Here is a 19,858-nt window from a genome sequence, read left to right on the forward strand (position 1 = left end):
ACTGGATACGTTCACCCTGAACATGTGTGGAGAATGAAATCCATATATTACAATGGATGGATTGCAGCAGCAGGAAATCTATAAAGGAAATAATTTACTAAACAGCTCTGACGAGTACAGTGAGTTGACAAGTTATAACTGAAGAGCTTTGAGGATTTTTGTATGTTTTGTTTGTTTTTAGTATTGATTGATTGAGTTCTTCAAGGGTTACCTTATCACAAATCAAACTTTGCTTTTTAAAGTTCAATTAAAGCCAAAAGTGTCTTGTTCTTCTTATGGTCTCTATCTGCCTGTGTACAGATTGCTGAATGTTTCATCATAATTTTATAAATTTTTAATTGAAAAAAGAAATTGTATTTATTTATTGAGTGAAAAGGTTTTCCACATATAAGTAAAATGTAGAATGGCTACATTGAACTAATAAGCACATGCATTACTCATTTGAAGAGTAATAATTTGATGGTGTGGAGAACACTTCAAATATAATTCTTTTCAATTTTAAAGAATAAAATAGACTGAGATTAACTATTATCATCAATTTTACAAGAGATCTTTTAAATTCATTCTTCCCACAATTGAAATTTTTATTCTTTAACTAACATTTCCCTGTCTTCCACTGTCTACCTTATTCCCTGGTAACTACCATCCTACTCTCTACCTCTACAAGTTTAAATTTTTAGTTTCCACATGTAAGTGAAATCATGTAGTATTTGACTTTCTGTGCCTGGTTTGTACCTCTTAATGTAATTTCTATTACTGTATTAGTTAGGATTTCTGTCACTGAGCCATAATATCTGGCACCCACAACTTAAAGGAGGAGAGATTTAATGTTGCTCCTGGTTTGAGAGCATTCAGTCTATGGCCAAGTGGTTTCAAGGGAGAAACATTATGATGGAGAGCATGCAGGAATAAAAAGTTATTCAGTTCATGATCTCCAATGAGCCAAGCAGAGGAACAATGGCAGAAAGGAAGGGCTAAGGGTCCAGATAAAGACACCAAGTTTGTGCCTCCTTGATCACCCCAGACACATCCAGAAGTGTGATTGACTAATTCTCTATGGAGCTTCCAAGCCAGTCAAGTTGACACATTTAAGTTTAACCATCAGATTCAGATTCATCCACATTGCTACAAATGGAAGGATTTCATTCCTGTTAAAAATTGAGTAGATTTTTAGATTTTCTTCATAAAAACCTTTAGATTTTCTTCTATATATATATAATAAATATATATATAATATATTATAAATATATATATAATATATTATAAATATATATAGTGGTACTTCAGTTCACAAACTTAAAGAATTAAGTTAAATTATCCATGAATGTGGTCACAAACTAAATTGGACAAGAACCAAATAAAATTTCCCCACAATGTCATCATTGAACTTAAGCTTTGAGTTTTCTCCTATTCTGTGTGTTTTCTCATTTTGTTGTTTCTTTTGCTGTGCAAATAATCTTTAGTTTAATATAATCTCATTTTTATGTTTTTATGTTGCCTATATTTTTCGGCATTCATACCCAATTACTCAATGTCCAGATGAATATCATGGAGGTTTTTTTTTTTTACCTACTGGTAGTTGTTTTAGCACTTAATGCCTTAAAAGTCTGAGATAAGGGTCTAGTTTTACTCTTATGAAAAGCGATATGCTGTTGTCCCAACACCATTTCCTAAATACTTTCCTTTATCCATTGGCAACTTTACCGAAATAAGTTGACTGTGAATGAGTAGGTTTATTTATGGGCCATCGATTGTGTTCTGTTTGTCTCTGCATTTATTTTATTTTATTTGTTGTTGTTCTTGTTGTTAAACTCTTTTATTGGTACATTGTAGGTATACACCACAATTACATTTCTCATTGGGAACTTGTACCTTTACATGTTGCATCTTGGTTCTTATTTTTTCCCCATTCCTAGCCCTCCCTTCACCCCCTCCACCCTTCCCTATTTACAAAGACTTTATTTCCATTTTTTCCATTTCTCATCATTTCCTTTCCCTTCTTTCCTTTCCCCTGCCCCTCCCACTACCCCTACCCCTTTGGACCTTTTCTTCCTATTTTGGATTATCGATTATCCATTCTAATCATTGGTACCTTTTAGGTATACAATATAATGACAGTCATCATTGGAAATTTGCACCTTTACATAGTTTCTCTTGGTTCTTATTTTTCACCCTTGCCCAGCCTTCCCTTCAACCCCTTCCATTCCTCCCTATTTACAAAGAATTTGTTCCTATTTTTCCATTTTTTCATATTAATCCAATTCCCTTCTATCCTTTCTCCTATCTTTCCCACTTCCTTCCCCTCTGCCCCTTTTCTTCTTATTTCACATTACCTATTATACATTTTAGTCCTTATTTACATTTTCAGTTTCTCACACCAGAGAAACTATTCGGTATTTATACATGTGTGTCCCATTTATTTCACTTAAGAGTATCACCTCAATGTGCATCCACTTAGCTATATATGAATGTCTCTAATTTCTCATTTTTTATGGCTGAGTAGTACTCCATTTTATTAAAAAACCCACATTTTTTTTATTCAGTCTCCAATTGATGGGCATTTGGGCTGTTTCCAAGTTTTAGCTATCACAAACTGTGGTGGTATGAACATGGGTGCACATATATCACTGTGGTATGATTCTTTTAATTATTTGGGGAAGATCCCCAGCAGTGGAATATCAGGGTCAAATGAGCTTTCCAGTCCTAGTTCTTTGAGGTATCTCCATACTGATTTCCACAGTGGTTGCACCAGTCTAAACTCCCAACAGCAGTGGAGAAGGGATCCTCTTTCTCCACAGCCCTGCCAGCATTTGTTATTGTTTACTTTCATGACAACAGCCATTATTTCTGGAGTGAGGGGGAATCTCAGCTTTGTTTTCTTTTGCATCTCTCGAATGACCAGTGATGTTGAACATTTTTTCATGTATTTATTTGCTATTTCTACTTCCTTGTCTGAGAAATGTCTGTTGATTTCAGATGCCAATTTTCAGATTGGGTCTTTAAGTTTGAGAGGTCTGATCTTTTTAAGTTCTTTATAGATTTGAGATAGTAGACCTTTGTCTGAGGAACAGCAGGGGAAGATTTTTTCCCACATTGTGGGTTGTCTTTTCACACTGCTGATGGTTTCTCTTGCTGCTGAGAAGCCTTTTAATAAGAAGAGATCCCACTTGTTGATCATTTGTGCTAGTTCATGGGCAACTGAGGTTTTGTTCATAAAATCTTTTCCTACACCAATGTCTTCAAGAGTTCTACCTAACCTCTGTTCCAACTGGTTCAGCGTTTCTATTTTAATATTTAGATCTTTAATCCATTTTGATTTTAGCTTAGGGCATGGCAAGAGATATAGGTCTAGTTTTAATATTTGGCAACTTGAAGGCCAATTTTTCCAGCACCATTTATTAAAGAGGCTATCTTTCCTCCAGTGAGGTTGTTTGGCTCCTTTATCGAAGATGAGAGGGCTGAGTGTGTCTGGTGTTGTTTCTATATCTTCTAATCTGTTCCACTGGTCCTCAGGTCTGTTTCTTTGCCAGTACCATGCTGGTTTTATCAGAGTAACTTTGTAGTATAATTGCAGGTTGGGGATTGTGTTACCCGCTGCCATGTCTCTGCTACCTAGAATTGCTTTTTCTATTCTGGGTCTCTTCTTGTTCCAAATGAATTTTTGGATTGTTTTCTTAAGGCCTGTGAAGCATACTGCTGGGATCTCAATTGGAATTGCATTAAATCTATATAGCAGTTTTGGAAGTATGGTCATTTTCACTATATTAATCTTTTCTACCCAGGACCAGGGGATGTCTGTCCATTTTCTGATATCATCTTCAATTTCTCTTTTCAGAGTGCTATAATTTTCAGAGAAGAAGTCTTTGATTTCTTTCGATAGGTTGAATCCTAGGTATTTCAGTTTTTTGGATGCTATTGTGAAAGGAATTATTTGTTCTATTTCTCTCTCAGTGAGTCTGTCATTTGTGTAGAGGAAAGCTATTGATTTTTGTGTGTTGACCTTGTAACCAGCTACATAACTGAATTTGGTTATTAAGTCTAGAAGACTTTTGGTGGAGTTGTTGGGGTCTTCTATATAGAGTATCATGTCATCTGGAAATGATGATAATTTCACTTTTTCATTTCCTATCTTTATTCCATTTATTTCTTTCTCTTGTCTAATTGTCATGGCTAATGTTTCCAGAACTATATTGAACAAGAGTGGTGATAGTGGACATCCTTGTCTTGTTCCTGATTTTAGTGTGAAGGATTTCAGTTTTTGACCATTTAGTATAGTATTGGCTGTTGGTTTTTCATAGATGGCTTTTATCAGTTTGAGGTAGAGACCATCTGTTCCAATTATTTGTAGGGTTTTTATCATAAATGCATGTTGTATTTTGTCAAATGCTTTTTCTGCATCTATGGAGATAATATGGTTTTTGTCCTTGGCTCTATTGATAGAGTGTATTACATTGATTGATTTGTGTATGTTGAACCATCCCTACATTGCTGGGATGAAACTCACTTGATCAGGGTGTATGATATTTTTGATGATCTTCTGCATTCTATTTGCCAGTATCTTACTATAGATTTTTGCATCTATGTTCATTAGTGAGATTGGCCTATAGTTCTGCTTTTCGATTTGGTTTTTCTCTGCTTTGGGGATCAAGGTGATGCTTGCTTCCAGGAATGAATTTGGGAGCACTGCTTCCCTTTCAATTTCATTGAAAAGTTTAAACAGTAGTGGCAGTAGTTCCTCTCTAAATGTCTTGTAGAATTCAGCAGTGAAGCCGTCAGGGCCTGGGCTTTCCTTAGTTGTTAGGTTTTTAATTACATTTTCAATTTCTTTGGTTGATATTGGGTTGTTTAGAATTTTTAGGTCTTCTTCATTCAACTTTGGTAATTCATATGTATCTAGGAATCTGTCCATTTCTTCTGGGTTGTTCATCTTATTGGCATATAGGTTCTGGAAGTAGGTATTGATGATCCTCTGGATTTCTGCTCAGTCTGTTGTAATTTCACCCTTTTCATTCTTAATTGCTTGGATTTGGGCCTTTTATTTCCTTTTCCTGATAAGGTTTGCTAAGGGTTTGTCAATTTTGTTGATTCTTGTGAAGAACCAACTCTTGGCTTCATTGATTTTTTGTATCATTCTCTTAGTCTCCATTGCATTGATTTCTCCTCTGATCTGTATAATTTCCCCCCTTGTTTGAGCTCTGGGTTTGTCCTGCTCTTCTTTTTCTAGAAGCTTGAGGTTCAGCATCAGGTTGTTTAATTGGGCTCGTTCTGTTTTCCCAATATGCATATTCACTGCTATGAATTTCCCTTGTAAGACTGCTTTCACTGTGTCCCATAGATTCCAATATGTTGTATAGTCATTGTCATTTAATTGAAGGAACTGTCTGATTTCTTCTTTAATTTCCTCTGTGACCCATTGGTTATTCAGAAGTTTGTTGTTCAATTTCCACGTGTTTATGCAATTTTTCAAGTTTCTTTTGCTATGGATCTCCAATTTGATCGCACTCTAATCTGATAATGTACAGGGGATAATTTCAATTCCTTTGCACTTAAACATGTTGTACGTGTGAGTATATGGTCCATTTTGGGGAATGACCCATGTGCAGCTGAGAAGAATGTGTATTCTGATTTTGTGCCATGGAAGACTCTGTAAACTTCTGTTAAGTTCCTTTGTTCAAGAGTTTGAGTTCTAGTATTTCATTACTTATTTTTTGTCGAGTTCATCTATCTATTTGTGACAGTGAGGTGTTGAGGTCCCCCACTACAATTGTATTAGTGCATATATGACTTTTCATGTCCATTAGTATTTGCTTTATATAGTTGGGCACACTAGTGTTTGGTGTATCCATGTTTATGATTGTCATCTCTTCCTCTTGGATTGTTCCCTTTACAAGGATATAGTGTCCCTCTTTGTCTCTCTTAATCAATGTTGGTTGGAAATCTACTTGATCTGCAAAGAGGATAGCTAGTCCTGCTTTTCTTCAGGTTCCCTTCACATGGAGTATAGTTTTCCACCTTTTAACTTTCAGTCTATGAGTTTCCTTTTAAATTAAGTGTGTTTCTTGTATGCAGCATATTGTTGGATTTTGCTTCTTGACCTATTCTGCCAATCTATTTCCTTTGATTGGTGAATTGAGACCATTAACATTGATGGTTATAACTGAAACATATCGACTTGTCATTGCCATGACTTTTTTATTGTGTCCTCCCCCTTTACATTTAATTTCTTGTCATGCCAGATGGCTTCACTCTGCTTTGCTTCCTGGGGTTGTGATCCTCAATATCTGTTCCTAGGATATTGTGTAAAATTCTTTGGAGTGCTGGTTGGGTATTCACGAAGTTCCTAAGGTGCTCTTTGTCATGAAAGTATCTTATTTCTCCATCAATTTTAAAAGATAATTTTGCAGGGTACATCAATCTGGGTTGGAGGCTGTTTTCTTTTAGGCCTTGGAATATGTCACTCCAAGCTCTTCTTGCCTTGATGGTTTGTGTTGAGAAGTCTGCTCTGATTCTGATGGACTTTCCTTTGTATGTGCTTTGTTTCTTTTCTCTAACTGCTTGGAGAACTTTGTTCTTCTGTTGAGTTTCTGGAATCTTAACAATTATATGCCTATGTGTAGATCTTTTTTGATGAAGGCTATTTGGAGTCCTATATGCCTCACTTATCTGCATGTCAAATTCTTTTCCCCTGCTTGGGAAGTTTTCTGCCATTACTTCTGTGAAGACTTTTTTTATGTCATCTGCACTCTCTCGTGTTTCTTCATTGACTCTGATCAGTCTTACGTTATTCTTCTTTGCATCATCTAGCAGCTTCTGGATTGATTTCTCTTGTTCCCTTATAATTTTGAAACAATTTTTCTTTTCCTGGTCATTAATTGCAATCTTATCTTCTATATCTGAATTTCTGCCCTCACATTGGCTCTTTCTGCTGTGTAGACTTTCAATAGAGTTTTCATCTCCTGGAAATCTATTTGCATCTTTTTTATGGATTTCGTTTGTTTCCTATGTTGGGATTCTGTCATGTTCCTCAGCTCCTCTCTAGATTTATTAATCATGTCTTGCACTAGGAGCACAATTTCTCCTGTTATCTGAGAAATTATTTCTTATTTCTTTTTTTCCACATCCCTTTTTGTTGCCAGTTCAGTGGGTCCAGGTGTTTGAGTATCAGAGTGTTCCATCTCATTTCCCTTTGGGGTTGCTGTAGGTGATCTGGAAATCTGGTTTTGAGACTTATTTATGTGTTTTCCCGTTTCGACTGGGGGGTGGGTGTGTGCTGTTTGTGCCTGCAAGGATCACCTCCTCTGATCTGGGAGAGGTGAGTCAAGGGCCGGGAGTGGCGGTAAGGATGGTGGCCCAGAAGCCCCTTCCTCTGGACCAGGAGTAGTGGGGCAGAGGCTCAGAAGCCCCTACCTCTGGGCTGGGAGTGGTGGGACCCAGTGCCATGGTCTGGTGGTCTGGTGTCCTCCGTGTTTTTGTAGTGTGGAACCAGGTGGCTGTACAGAGAAGCGGGGTGTGTGGGGTGTCCAATGGATTGTTGCTGGGTTATGGGCTGATTCCATGTGTTCTGCATGGCTCTCCACCTTGGTAGGGCGTCTGTGGCGGGCTGATCTCTGCATTTATTTTTACATCAATATCATTCTGTTTACTATACTTTTGTGCTATATTTTGATGTTAGATAAAATGATGACTGAGTTTATTTTTCTATCCACACTGTTTGGGTTATTTAGGTCATTTTGTGGTTCTGTACAAATTTTTGTTTCTATGAAAAATTCTTTGAAATTTTTAGAGTGCTATCACTGAATCTGTATGCCACTGTTTATAGTATGCATATTTTAATAATATTAATTCTTCCAAACAGTAGTCATGAGATATGAGATATTTTTCTTCATCAATTTTCACCTATTTTTATACATTTCACTGTACATATTTTATATTAGTTTGCTGAAATTTTACTCCTGTTTTTTGTAGTTATGTGATGTTTCATTGATTTTTTCTCAAACACTTTGGTTTTTATGTTCTTTATACCTTGCAACTTTACTAAATGTGTTCATCATTTCTAATAGCTTTTTGGTGTTATTTTTAGAGTTTCAATATATAAGATCATGTCATTTCTGAAAGAAAACTCAATTAGCTTTAGAATTTGTATTACTTTTCTTTCTTTCTCTTGCCTGTTCCTCTGAGAGAAGTTCCAGTTGTCTGCATTGGTGAGAGTGGGCATCACTCTCATTCCCAACCATACAGGAAGACCTTTCATCTTTTCACCATTAAGTGTGATATTAGCTGTTCAACTATTATATGTCATTTATTCTGTTGAAATATATTCTCTCCTTGCCTGGTCTGTTAAGAGGTTTTCTTAGGGAAAATCGGTTAATATTGTCAGATTTTTTTGTGTGTGTGCAAATATTGACAAGACTTTGTGTTTTTTTCTTCTGCACTCTATTAATGTGGTGTAACACATTTGTGTATGTTGCGCTATCCTTTCATCCCAGGGATTAATTCTATTATCATTGTGAATGATATTCTTAAAGTGCTGTTGAATTAAGTTCTAAATTCTGTTGAGAAGTTTGGCCTCTGTGTGCATCAGGAATATTGACCTGTAGTTTTTTGATTTTTTAAAATTTCCCTTGTATCATAATGTCCATGTCTAGCTTCAGCACCAGGATAATATTGACCTCAAGAATTTAAAAGTACTTCTTATCCTTCATTTTTTCAAAAAATTTGAGAAGAGCTACTATTATTTCTTTTTCAAATGTTTGGTGGAACAGTGGTGAATCCAAGAGCTCCTGGACTTTTCTTTGATGGGAGAGTTTTTATTAATGCTTCATTTTTCTTATTCAATTTTGGTCTGTATAGATTTTTTCTTCATAATTTATTCTTTTTTTGTATTAAATTCTTTTATTGGTACATTGTAGGTATACAACACAATTACATTTCTCATTGGGAATTGTACCTTTACATAATGCATCTTGGTTCTTATTTTTTCTCCATTCCTAGCCCTCCCTTCATGCCCTCCACCCTTCCCTATTTACAAAGACTTTATTTCCATTTTTTCCATTTCTCATCATTTTTTCCTTTCCCTTCTTTCCTTCCCCTGTGCCTCCCACTACCCCTACCCCTTTGGACCTTTTATTCCTATCTTACATTATTGATTATTCATTCTAATCATTGGTACATTTTAGGTATACAATATAATGACATTCATCGCTGGAAATTTGCACCTTTACATAGTCTCTCTTGGTTCTTGTTTTTCACCCTTGCCCAGCCCTCCCTTCAACCCCTCCAGCCCTCCCTATTTACAAAAATTTTGTTCCTAGTATGGAGATACCTCAAAGAACTAGGACTGGAAATCCCATTTGACCTTGCTATTCCACTGTTGGGGATCTTCCCCAAAGAATTAAAAGAATCATACCACAATGATATATGTGCACCCATGTTCGTAGCAGCACAGTTTGTAATAGCTAAAACTTGGAAACAGCCCAAATGCCCATCAACTGGAGACTGGATAAAGAAAATGTGTTTTTTTTATAAAATGGAGTACTACTCAGCCATAAAAAATGAGAAATTAGAGACATTTATAGCTAAGTGGATGCACATTGAGGCAATACTCTTAAGTGAAATAAATAGGACACGGATGTGTAAATACCGAATAGTTTCTCTGATGTGAGAAACTGAAAGTGTAATAAGGACTAAATGTATAATAGGTCATGTGAAATAGGAAGAAAAGGGGCAAAGGGGAAGGAAGTGGAAGGGCTAGGGGAAAGGATAGAAGGGAATGGGATTAACATAATTTGTTCTTGATGGTTTGTATGTGCTCTGTAAAATACCCATTTCTTTTACAATTTCCAATTTGTTTATACACATTTTTTCATAGTAGACTCTTATATCCTTATGTATTTAGTGATATCAGTTTTAAAGTACCTTTACTTTTTAAATTTTTTGTGCCTTTCTAATTTTTCCATAGCTAGTGTAGCTAAGGGTTTACACATTTTAAATTCACAAAAGCCAACTCTTAATTTCATTGACTGTATTTTTAAAGAAAATAATTTATTCTGAAAAATATATTCAGGGTTTCCCCATAGTCATATGTATTAGTCATTCACAAGATTGAACATATGGATAATTCTCTGAAAGTTTCTTTACCATTAAAATTAGTAGGATAAATATCAGATCTTTTTGTAAATTTTTCTAGTTCCTATCTCATTTATTTCTACTGTATTGCTGGAGGATGATTCATGAACATGAATAATATAGGGTTCCACAAAACAATCTTTAAACATTCTGCCAAATGAGAACTGTCCACTAAAACATTGCTGTATAGAAATATATACTTTGGGCTTAAAACATATATAAGAAAGAAGAGGTAATTCACTCTAAAATTTAAAATATTTACTTGTAACAAACAAGAAACTCAGGTCAGTGGAGAAATGTAAATTGAGTAATATGATGTTCAAAAGATAATAACAGTGATACTTTTTATTTGTGATAGAGCTGATACAATGCTCACAATTAATGTCTTGGAACATTTGTGACATCATATATGTGTATGTCTCTTGATATGTTTCAATATTTTAATGAAAATACAAAAATTATGCATCTGAAACAGGACAATGTTTAAGAAAGCTGCTAGAAACTAAAAATAAATATGAAAAACATAAAGAATGACTAAGAATAACCAAAAACATCATATGTAATTTTATCTTTTCTTTTTTTGGGGGGGGGTACCGGGGATCAAACTCGGGTCCTTCTGCTTGTGAGGCAGGCACATCATATGTAATTTTAAAAGCTTGCCCTTAGGGAAAATTAATACTGAGTTATAGTTCTTGTTAAAGTAAGCTGGAGATACAACACAAGAGTAAGAGAATATAAAATAAGAAATAGCATGAGATAAATAACCACTAAAAATAAGAAACATAAAAAAGAAAATTTAACTTGGCTCAACTCTATACAAATGAATATGAAAACCTTGTCTAAATTTTAACTTACAAAACTTGATCTCAGATGTCACAGAGAAGTCTAAGCAAACTGATGACTATTCATGAAAAAGAATAAGTTTTGTAACATGTCCCAAAATACCAGGTTCAGACAGTTCCACAAGGAGATTTTCCAAAATCTTAAAAAAGTAACTTCAAACTTTTGATATTGTTCCATAACACACAAAATAAGGAAAATGCCATTTTAATTAAATAAATACACCATAAATAACATATCATTTAAAAGTAGGAAGAAAAAGAAGAATATAACCAATAACATTTAGAAGCATTAAGAAACAGCAAATATAATCAAAATATCATTGCTGAAATCCTGAGATTGCAATGCCATTATCAAATAGCAATATACAAGACACAATATCCCAATAGAGTTAATTGTAAGAATGTATATTTATTACTAAGTTTTGTATTATTAATAATGTATTTCATTGTCTCTAAGGGGAAACACCTCCATATGATGAAAACAGTGAAAAATACAAGAATGAATGTATACATATTTAACAAATTTTTATAAATATAAACACACATAAATAACATAAATTCACTCTTTTTTCTAGTAATAATCACTTTTTAAAGAAATCCAGTCGACCACTTGTTTATAATTTCCCAGTGATGCCCAAGAAAATCACATAGCCAAGTGTGTTGTTCTGGAAGTGCCACCCCCCAGCAGAACCAATTTAGCTGCTAGCTCTCCCACAGTTTAGTGGCTACTGGGCTGAGGGAAGAGAAAGAGTAATACTAGGGGACCAACCTAGATAAGAGACCCAAAGATGCTAGAGGAAATCGTGACAGATCATCAGCTGGAGGGCCATCCCAGGATAGCTTTGCTGGCCATCCCTGACCGCATACCTTTTTAACTGTGACTCGAAATCTAGACACCAATGACAAAATGATGACCTTAAAACAAAATAAAATATACTGAGTTTATATTACAAACAGTAACAAGTCAATATCAAAACAAAAATGAAAAATAAGCAAAAAGCTTATTTTTGAGCCATGTCATGGTAACAGATAGGTACTATATATTATACATGTAGATATGTATATGATGTATACATGTACTGTATATAGATTGACCTTCCTAATCTATAAAATGTTCCTTAAGTTTGAGAAGAGAAATGTACCAGTAAACTTAATGGAAAAAGAGTACTTCTAAATATATATGTATATTTTTAATTTAGGGAATTAAGGGCTCCCACATTTTAGGTCTAAATTATAAGAATGATTTTCAGAACTTTGTAGAATTAATCCCTGAAGGGAACTGCTGCCTCTCCCATTATCATCAAACTGGAGACAGAGACAGTCTAATTAGTCATCCAGAATGACACAGTCTTGATCGCACTTCAGAGATGAGGAAATAGCTGACCAAAGGCTGCTATATCTTCAGTATATTCCACTCCCACAAAAATTACACTTTCCTGACCTATTGCTAGACATCCACAAAATTAGGAAACATGCATGTCTGTTACTCCTGTCACAGGAAGCCTAAACAGTTTCAACTTTATTTCCTTGTCTCAAATCTCTCATGGTGTGTCTGTTAGACTAAAAAAAAAAAAAAAAAAGAAAAAAAGGATTAGATTGTGTGACCCAATCACTGCCTGGTCATTCTAGGGTCAATCTTCATAAAGTCACTCCAAATTTAAACTGTGTATTTAAAATACAATATGATAATATTAATTTTATCCAAATGTAACATAGCTACTCATTTAACAAATGAAAAATATAACAAGTAATCAAATTAAAAATATGTTTGAGTGCTTCTACAAAGAACAGTGACAAGATTTCATTAATTATAGTATTCATTTATACTTATTATCATTTAATTCCTACATGTAGTATCTCTCCCATTTTGTTACTCTTTTGTCTTTTGGAACAAAGGGTTTCAGTCTGCAGCTATTATAACATTCAAATGCATTTCAGCAGTTTTAATTTTGTTTACATGCATCTGAATATGCATGTTTTGATACATGAAGAAGCAAAATTGATTATAACAAATGATTCTTTGATGCTCCTTTTCAATTTTTTTTGTGATTATGCCTTTCAGTGTTAAAATTACAGAACAGTCCATATACTATCTGAACAAAAATGTGTCTATCATTCAAAGTTCTTTGGATAAAAAAATAGTTTTCAGTTTACTTATTCTTAATTCTGAGGCATTTTTCTCTTTATCTCACGGAAACCTGAATTTCTACTATCAGGCTCGCTGTTTCTCTATTTTTTCATCAGAGATATTCCCCTAGCTTTTACTTTACATGTGAAGTTGGACAAAACATTTTCTTCTGCCACATTTTTTCACACTCCAGGGTCATTTAGATGTCCAAGGATGGTACCTAAGCCCTGTTTCCAGTATGTTAGTTACTTAGGCAGATGAAATTACCATTTTTCATTTATTCCTTCCATCATCTTACCTTGCAGAAATTGGGCTGAGTTTATCCTCATGAACCGATGTTTGGCTCAATATCGGGATTTGTTTGCTCAGTGGAATTGGTAAAAGAGTTACATTTTGCTAATTCTGAGGTAGGACCTCAAGCAGCTATTCTATTCATTTCTGCCAAAGAAAGTCCACTAACTGCCTGGTGATCCAAGAGGATACATGCAGATATGTAGAGCAGATTTAAACTCAGCAAAGCATCTACAACCAAGGCCAGTTGAGTCAAGTCCTGAAAGAGCTATGCTACTTAGCCTACAGACAAGTAAGAGAAAGAAAATAAAACTGTTTTGTAGTATTGTGTTATGTGGTAGGATTTTAGCAAAATTGATTGAGTTGGGTAAACAACATCATGTAGTGGTTTTTATTCATAAAGAGAAATTTGGCAGGAATTGCCTTTCTGTATATAATATACATATCCAGTTATAAAAAGCTTAATAGCTATTTTGAAAGCATACCAGAAAGAAATATATTTATGAAATTGTCTCAATGTCATAAGTAAGTTAAGAGAGATAGACATTAAATTTCCAATGATGATCATTTCACCATTAAGATTGGATCACTCTCCCACACATGCCGCACTAGAGACAGCAAGTTTATGCAGATGATGCTCATGCACAAACTATGACTTTCTGTAAATGGTGAAATTGGTTATTTCTTGGTTAGTGATTGAATTAAACCACTCAAGAATAAAAATGTATTTCTTTACAAAGAAACAAATGAGTGAGGATGTTGATATAATGCTGATTTTTCATAAAATGTATTTTATAGGCAAAGTTTAGCAACTTATTTGTGTTGTTTTTAAAGTGGAGGTTTGCAATGTAATTTGAGTCATTTAATTGGTAATTTTGCTATTAAGATTTTCATAGAGTCTAAGAAATTTACCTGCAACATTAATTTATTAATGTGAGGCAGTATATATTTTTCTCAATTTGTGGATATTCTTATATAGTTGGATATCTTGTTTTAGTAAAGTTCTACCAAAGTGAGGTTTGAGGAAGTGCACTAAGAATTTGGTAAATTTTAAGGCAGAATGAGATTGCCAATATCAAGCTGGACAAGCTAGCATCCAAGGTACTAATTAGGTTTAGCATATGATATGTGAAGCATCACTTGGCAACCTTAGTCTGGTGAGTCATGCTCATTGCACTCTACTACTGTATTTGCTGCCAGTCAAGGCAAACTACGTGATTAGAGGCGTCTGTTTGTAGGAAGATATAGCACTGGAAAAAATAAAAGCAGCAAGAAGCCATTAAATAAAACCTGTTTAACATGGCAACAGATATAACACAGAGTCATGATGCAGCAAATTCCAATTTTATCAGGAAAGAATCAGTGTGCCATCGTGAAGGCAATAACCTCAAAAAAAAAATGATACCACAAAAAGTCACTATGTATTAGAATAACCAGTTAATTGTTTTTAATTCTCATGAACTACCACTTCTAATTTGTTTAAAATTAATCTATTTCATAAGAAGTGGGTGATAATCAAGAATACTACGGGTTCTGAGAATTTTTTGCAGATAACTTTTAACATTTACAGCCAAGAGCCTACTTTATTCACACATTGCAACCATAACTTACTGCGTAGTCAATAGTGATAACTTTGAGTATAACTTAGAATGTGAATAGATAAGTATAATCTGTTGAGATTCTTTCTTATGATGTTTTTGTATATGGCACAAGTGAGCATTTTCTGTTAGTATTTCACCCTTATACTCATTAGCACAAAGGAGATTGCTTCATTTCACCAGAGGGCATGTTTTTCACCCAAGCAAGTTTATAATTTGATGTCCTATTTATACCACTGTAGTAATAGACAGAATCAACAAGGTTGAATCTAGAATAAATTTCTGCTTTTAATAAATTTTACTTTGAAAGAGTCTCTACATTGCCCTGTTGAGAGAAGATACTTCCTTTCTATAAAGAGCATGAAAAATTTCAGAGAAGCATGGACAAGAAAACTCATTTTATATTTGTAACATGGACCAATGAGCCTAATGATAATTTGGCCATCTTAATTTTCACAATGGAGCAAAACAGTCTGAATTCTAGAAATACAAGTGTAGGTAAATGTAAGATAGTGTTTGATTTTTGGACTGTACCAGCAGTATTTCAAAACAAGTGAGTGGATCTCCCCCAACTCTTTCTCCTCCTCCTCTTCCTCCTCTAATGCCACCTTTTTCTTTTCTTTTCTTTCTTTTTTGAGAACTGCTTGAGAAATAATTTACAAAATCAATTAAACCACCAGGGTTTTTAGTGTTTTTACTTCATACTATAGTATTAGACACTAGCAAGAACAAAATATCGTGAACTAATTTTTGTTGGAATTTCATATTTTTGATAAGGCTATCTTCTACCTGTTGATCCCACATTCCCTTTGTTTTTAAAATGAAGAATGTTAAATTGAGAGTTACAATTCTGACTTCATATTTTCCCCTAGTTCAGCCTGGCAGTTCACACAGTGGACTTGTTTCATGCTATGCAGAGTGTGCATCTCATCTCTGCTCAGTAAACTGATGTAAAATTGCTTTTGAATTTTGAGCTTCAGGCCAAATGCAAATACAGCCCTTCAAACTAGAAGAGCCTTTTCAGTGTCCTTAATTCCCAAATAGCATTCAAATGTGTTAGTTATTCTTTCAGCTAACTCCACTATGTTTCCTCCTTTGCTCAGTTTATAAATGTTTATTTTTGTTCAATCTGATCTACTGAGGCAGAAAGCAAATAGTGCTTTCATCAATTTCTCTGAGATTACCTTTAAAAACTTATGTTTCAGACTACTTTTGTTTATCTATCTAGTCAGCCAGTGCATGCAGTTTATAGAGTTCCTTTAAAAACTTCTTATGTTTCAGACTATTTTTGTTTATCTATGCATTCAGCCAGTGGATGCAGTTTATAGAGTTTATGTGCTGTGAAGCCAACCCCAGATAACTGATTGAAACTCTGCCAATCAAATTTCTAACAGAAATAGCATGGATATCACAGTGACTCTGTTGTTATTGGAAAGAGATCTACACTGTCCCTTCTAACAGTTTTTACTCATCTGATTTATGCCTCTTTGTGAAAACACCCAATACCCTTTCCAGGTTCAGCTGTGTATTCTCATTTACCCTTAATTTGGAATATGAGCTCCTATTTTTCAGAGTCTATGGATGTAAAATAAAATCTGGAGCAGATTTCTACAACCCACCACCCTGAAGGTGGGACTGGAGGACTTTACACACAAGGTTGACCTTTCACTCAGTTTATAATTCCTGTGAAGACTCTAGGTTCATTCAGTTTATAATTCCTGTGAAAACTCTAGGTTCAGGTTAAAATGGAATATATTCATTATCTTGACTTCATCATTTCTATGATGTATACATAGATCAAACATCTATTATATCCCATAAATATATACAATTTTAATAAGAATTCATATACTGAATGGATATAAAAAACAAAAAGAAAAAATGTTCAGGAAAAGTTTATAAATACTAGCTAATAGTGCTCCAACAGTTTTAATGAATCTTTAACATTTCTAAATTATGATTGTTTCTTTAACACAGAATCTTTTTCTTTATCAATTAGCTGAACATAATCCAGCAACAGTTTCAGATCATGCCTTTTATCTACTTGGTTACATTCACTGAAATAAAGTGCACTAATTTTCACAAATATTTTGTTTTGTTATTAGCCAAGGTATTACATTGTTGATAGCATGTAAATGTATATTTTTATATTAGATAATTATTAAGCAAGTATTTCTTTACACAGACCTGAAATGTCTTAGGATTTATTGCTTGTATTATACATTTTTATTTTATTTTTATTTAATGATGGGTTATATTTAATTCTTATTTACTTTAGTTTTAACTTAAAATCTTTTTGCAAGAAGATGATTCTTCTGTACCAAAATAATATTTTATTGCCACTACCTCATTACAAAAAGACATTTGCTACTGAGTTTTGTACTTCCAGTTCTAAGGGCCTGAAAAACATCTGCTCAATAATGTGATAGCTTAACAACTTTAAAAAACAGTGCTGAAATATACAATTTATCAGTCATTTTTCCAAATTACTTGATAGTACTTAGAACTGTCATTTACCATATTGCCCTAAATTTCGTGTACAAGTTCTACAAACATACTCTGTGAAAGTTATGAAATTTATTTAAAAGAAAATAACAGGGCATTTTTGGTGGCATCTCATACTAAATGCCATATATCAAAAAGTTACTATATCTTATTTTTACTGGCTTTTCCGACATATTTTAAGATCATGGATTAATTAATTTTAGAAGCACAAATAAAGAACCGTCATATTTAGCTAATCCATGGAGACTGGACATTTCTTGCAATAGTATTGCCAGTCAACGTTAGAATAAATACCAAGGGTTCACAAATTAATATCCTAAAGCTTCTAAAATAGAAAAGTTATAATTATAGCTATAATCCAATATTTTTTGTTTTTAATGTTTTAAAAATATTTCCCAGTATTGAAGTTTGAACTCAGTATGTTGCATACTCTAGGCAAGCACTCTACTTTTTGAGATAACCCTATCCCTTTTTAAGAGATTTATTTTAAGACCAAGGCTTCATAAGTTGGAAAGGTTTCCCTAGAATTTGTGATCCTCCTGCATCACCCTCACTATTTGCTTTGATCATAATTCAATCCTAAGAATCACATTTAAAATTGTATTTTGACTTGGCTCCTATTGTGTTGTTAAACAAAACACCACAGATTGTGTAAATTATAAATTCAGAACTGTATTTCTCAAAGTTTTGGAGGATGAGAATATAAGATTCAGATAGCTCATAGTTCCAAGATGTGTAGACTCACTCGTGATTCCAAGACGGCAGTTATTCTGTATCCTCAAGAGAGGAGAAATGGTGTGTACTAAAATGACAGAGCATCACGGCTTAAATAATGTTTGTTTATTTGTTTCTGTTCAAGGTTTTCATATCTACCAAATATACTGAAAATATTTAGAGTCCAATTTTTTAAAAAAGAAATTTAAAAAATGAGCATGAGGTCAAAAAACCTCATAGAGTTCCAGGTTATAACAAATTTAGATTTCTGGAATTTGACTATAAGTAGAGTGAATGGAAGGAAAAGACTTTCAGAAGTTCAAAATAATGTGTGGAAAGAATACTGAGGCACCTTAAATTAATGCATATATAAGATACATTTTATACATTTTTTATAATTCAAAGTCCTGCAAGTTGAGACCTAAAATTTAGGCAGTATTCTTTATTTGCACATATGCTAGAAATTACTAGACGTTTTCTAGTCTTCTGGAACTTTTCTGGAAGTTCTTAAATTACTCAATTAAAAATTACAAGATTTTGGCACTCCCTACCGAGGTCCTGAGTGGCACAGAACATGCCAAATCAGCCTGTTGCAGACAGGCAGGTCTGCGGAAACCCTACTGAGGTCCTAGGTAGTGCAGAACATGCAGAATCAGCCCTCTTCAGACAGGCAGGTCCGCACAGGCCCTACCAAGGTCTCAAGTTGCGCAGAACATGATGAATCAGCCCGTGCCCCAGCAACAATCCACTGGACACCACTCCTCATGTTCCTCTGTACAGCCACCTGGTTCCACACTACAAAGACGCAGAGGACACCAGACCACCAGACCACGGTACTGAGTCCTGCTGCTCCTGGCTCAGACATAGGGGCTTCTGAGCCGCCATCCCACTGCTCTTGGTCCAGAGGAAGGGGCTTCCTGGCCTCCATCCCTCCTGCTGCTCCCAGCCCAGAGGAAATGGCATTTTGGTCATTATCCCTACCCCTGCTCCCGGCCCCTGTCCTACCTCTCCCAGCTCAGAGGAGGTAATCTGTGCAGGTGCCAAAAGTACCCCCCACAGTCAAAATGAGAAAACATGTAAATAAGTTTCAAAACCAGACTTCCAGATCACCTACAGCAACCCCAAAGGGAAATGAGATGGAACACTCTGATACTCAATTACCTGGACCCACTGAACTGGCAACAAAAGAGGATCTGGAAAAAAAGAAATCAGAAATAATTTCTCAGATAACAGGAGAAATTGTGCTCCTACTGCAAGACATGACTAATAAATCTAGAAAGGAGCTGAGGAACATGATGGAATCCCAAAAACAGAAACAAATGGAATCCATAAAACAGATGCAAATAGATTTCCAGGAGATGAAAAACTCCATTGAAAGTCTACACAGCAGAATGAGCCAGTGTGAGGACAGAATTTCAGATATAGAAGATAAGATTGCAATTAATGACCAGGAAAAGAAAAATTGTTTCAAAATTATAAGGGAACAAGAGAAATCAATCCAGAAGCTGCTAGATGATGCAAAGAAGAATAACATAAGACTGATTGAAGTCAATGAAGAAAAAGGAGAGGGTACAGATGACATAAAAAAACTCTTCACAGAAGTACTGGCAGAAAACTTCCCAAGCAGGGGAAAAGAACTTGACATACAGATAAGT

This window comes from Heterocephalus glaber, unplaced genomic scaffold (assembly GCF_053883595.1).
Source record: "Heterocephalus glaber isolate CG9 unplaced genomic scaffold, H.glaber_assembly_v1.0 deba00000331, whole genome shotgun sequence".
NCBI classification, from domain to species: domain Eukaryota; kingdom Metazoa; phylum Chordata; class Mammalia; order Rodentia; family Bathyergidae; genus Heterocephalus; species Heterocephalus glaber.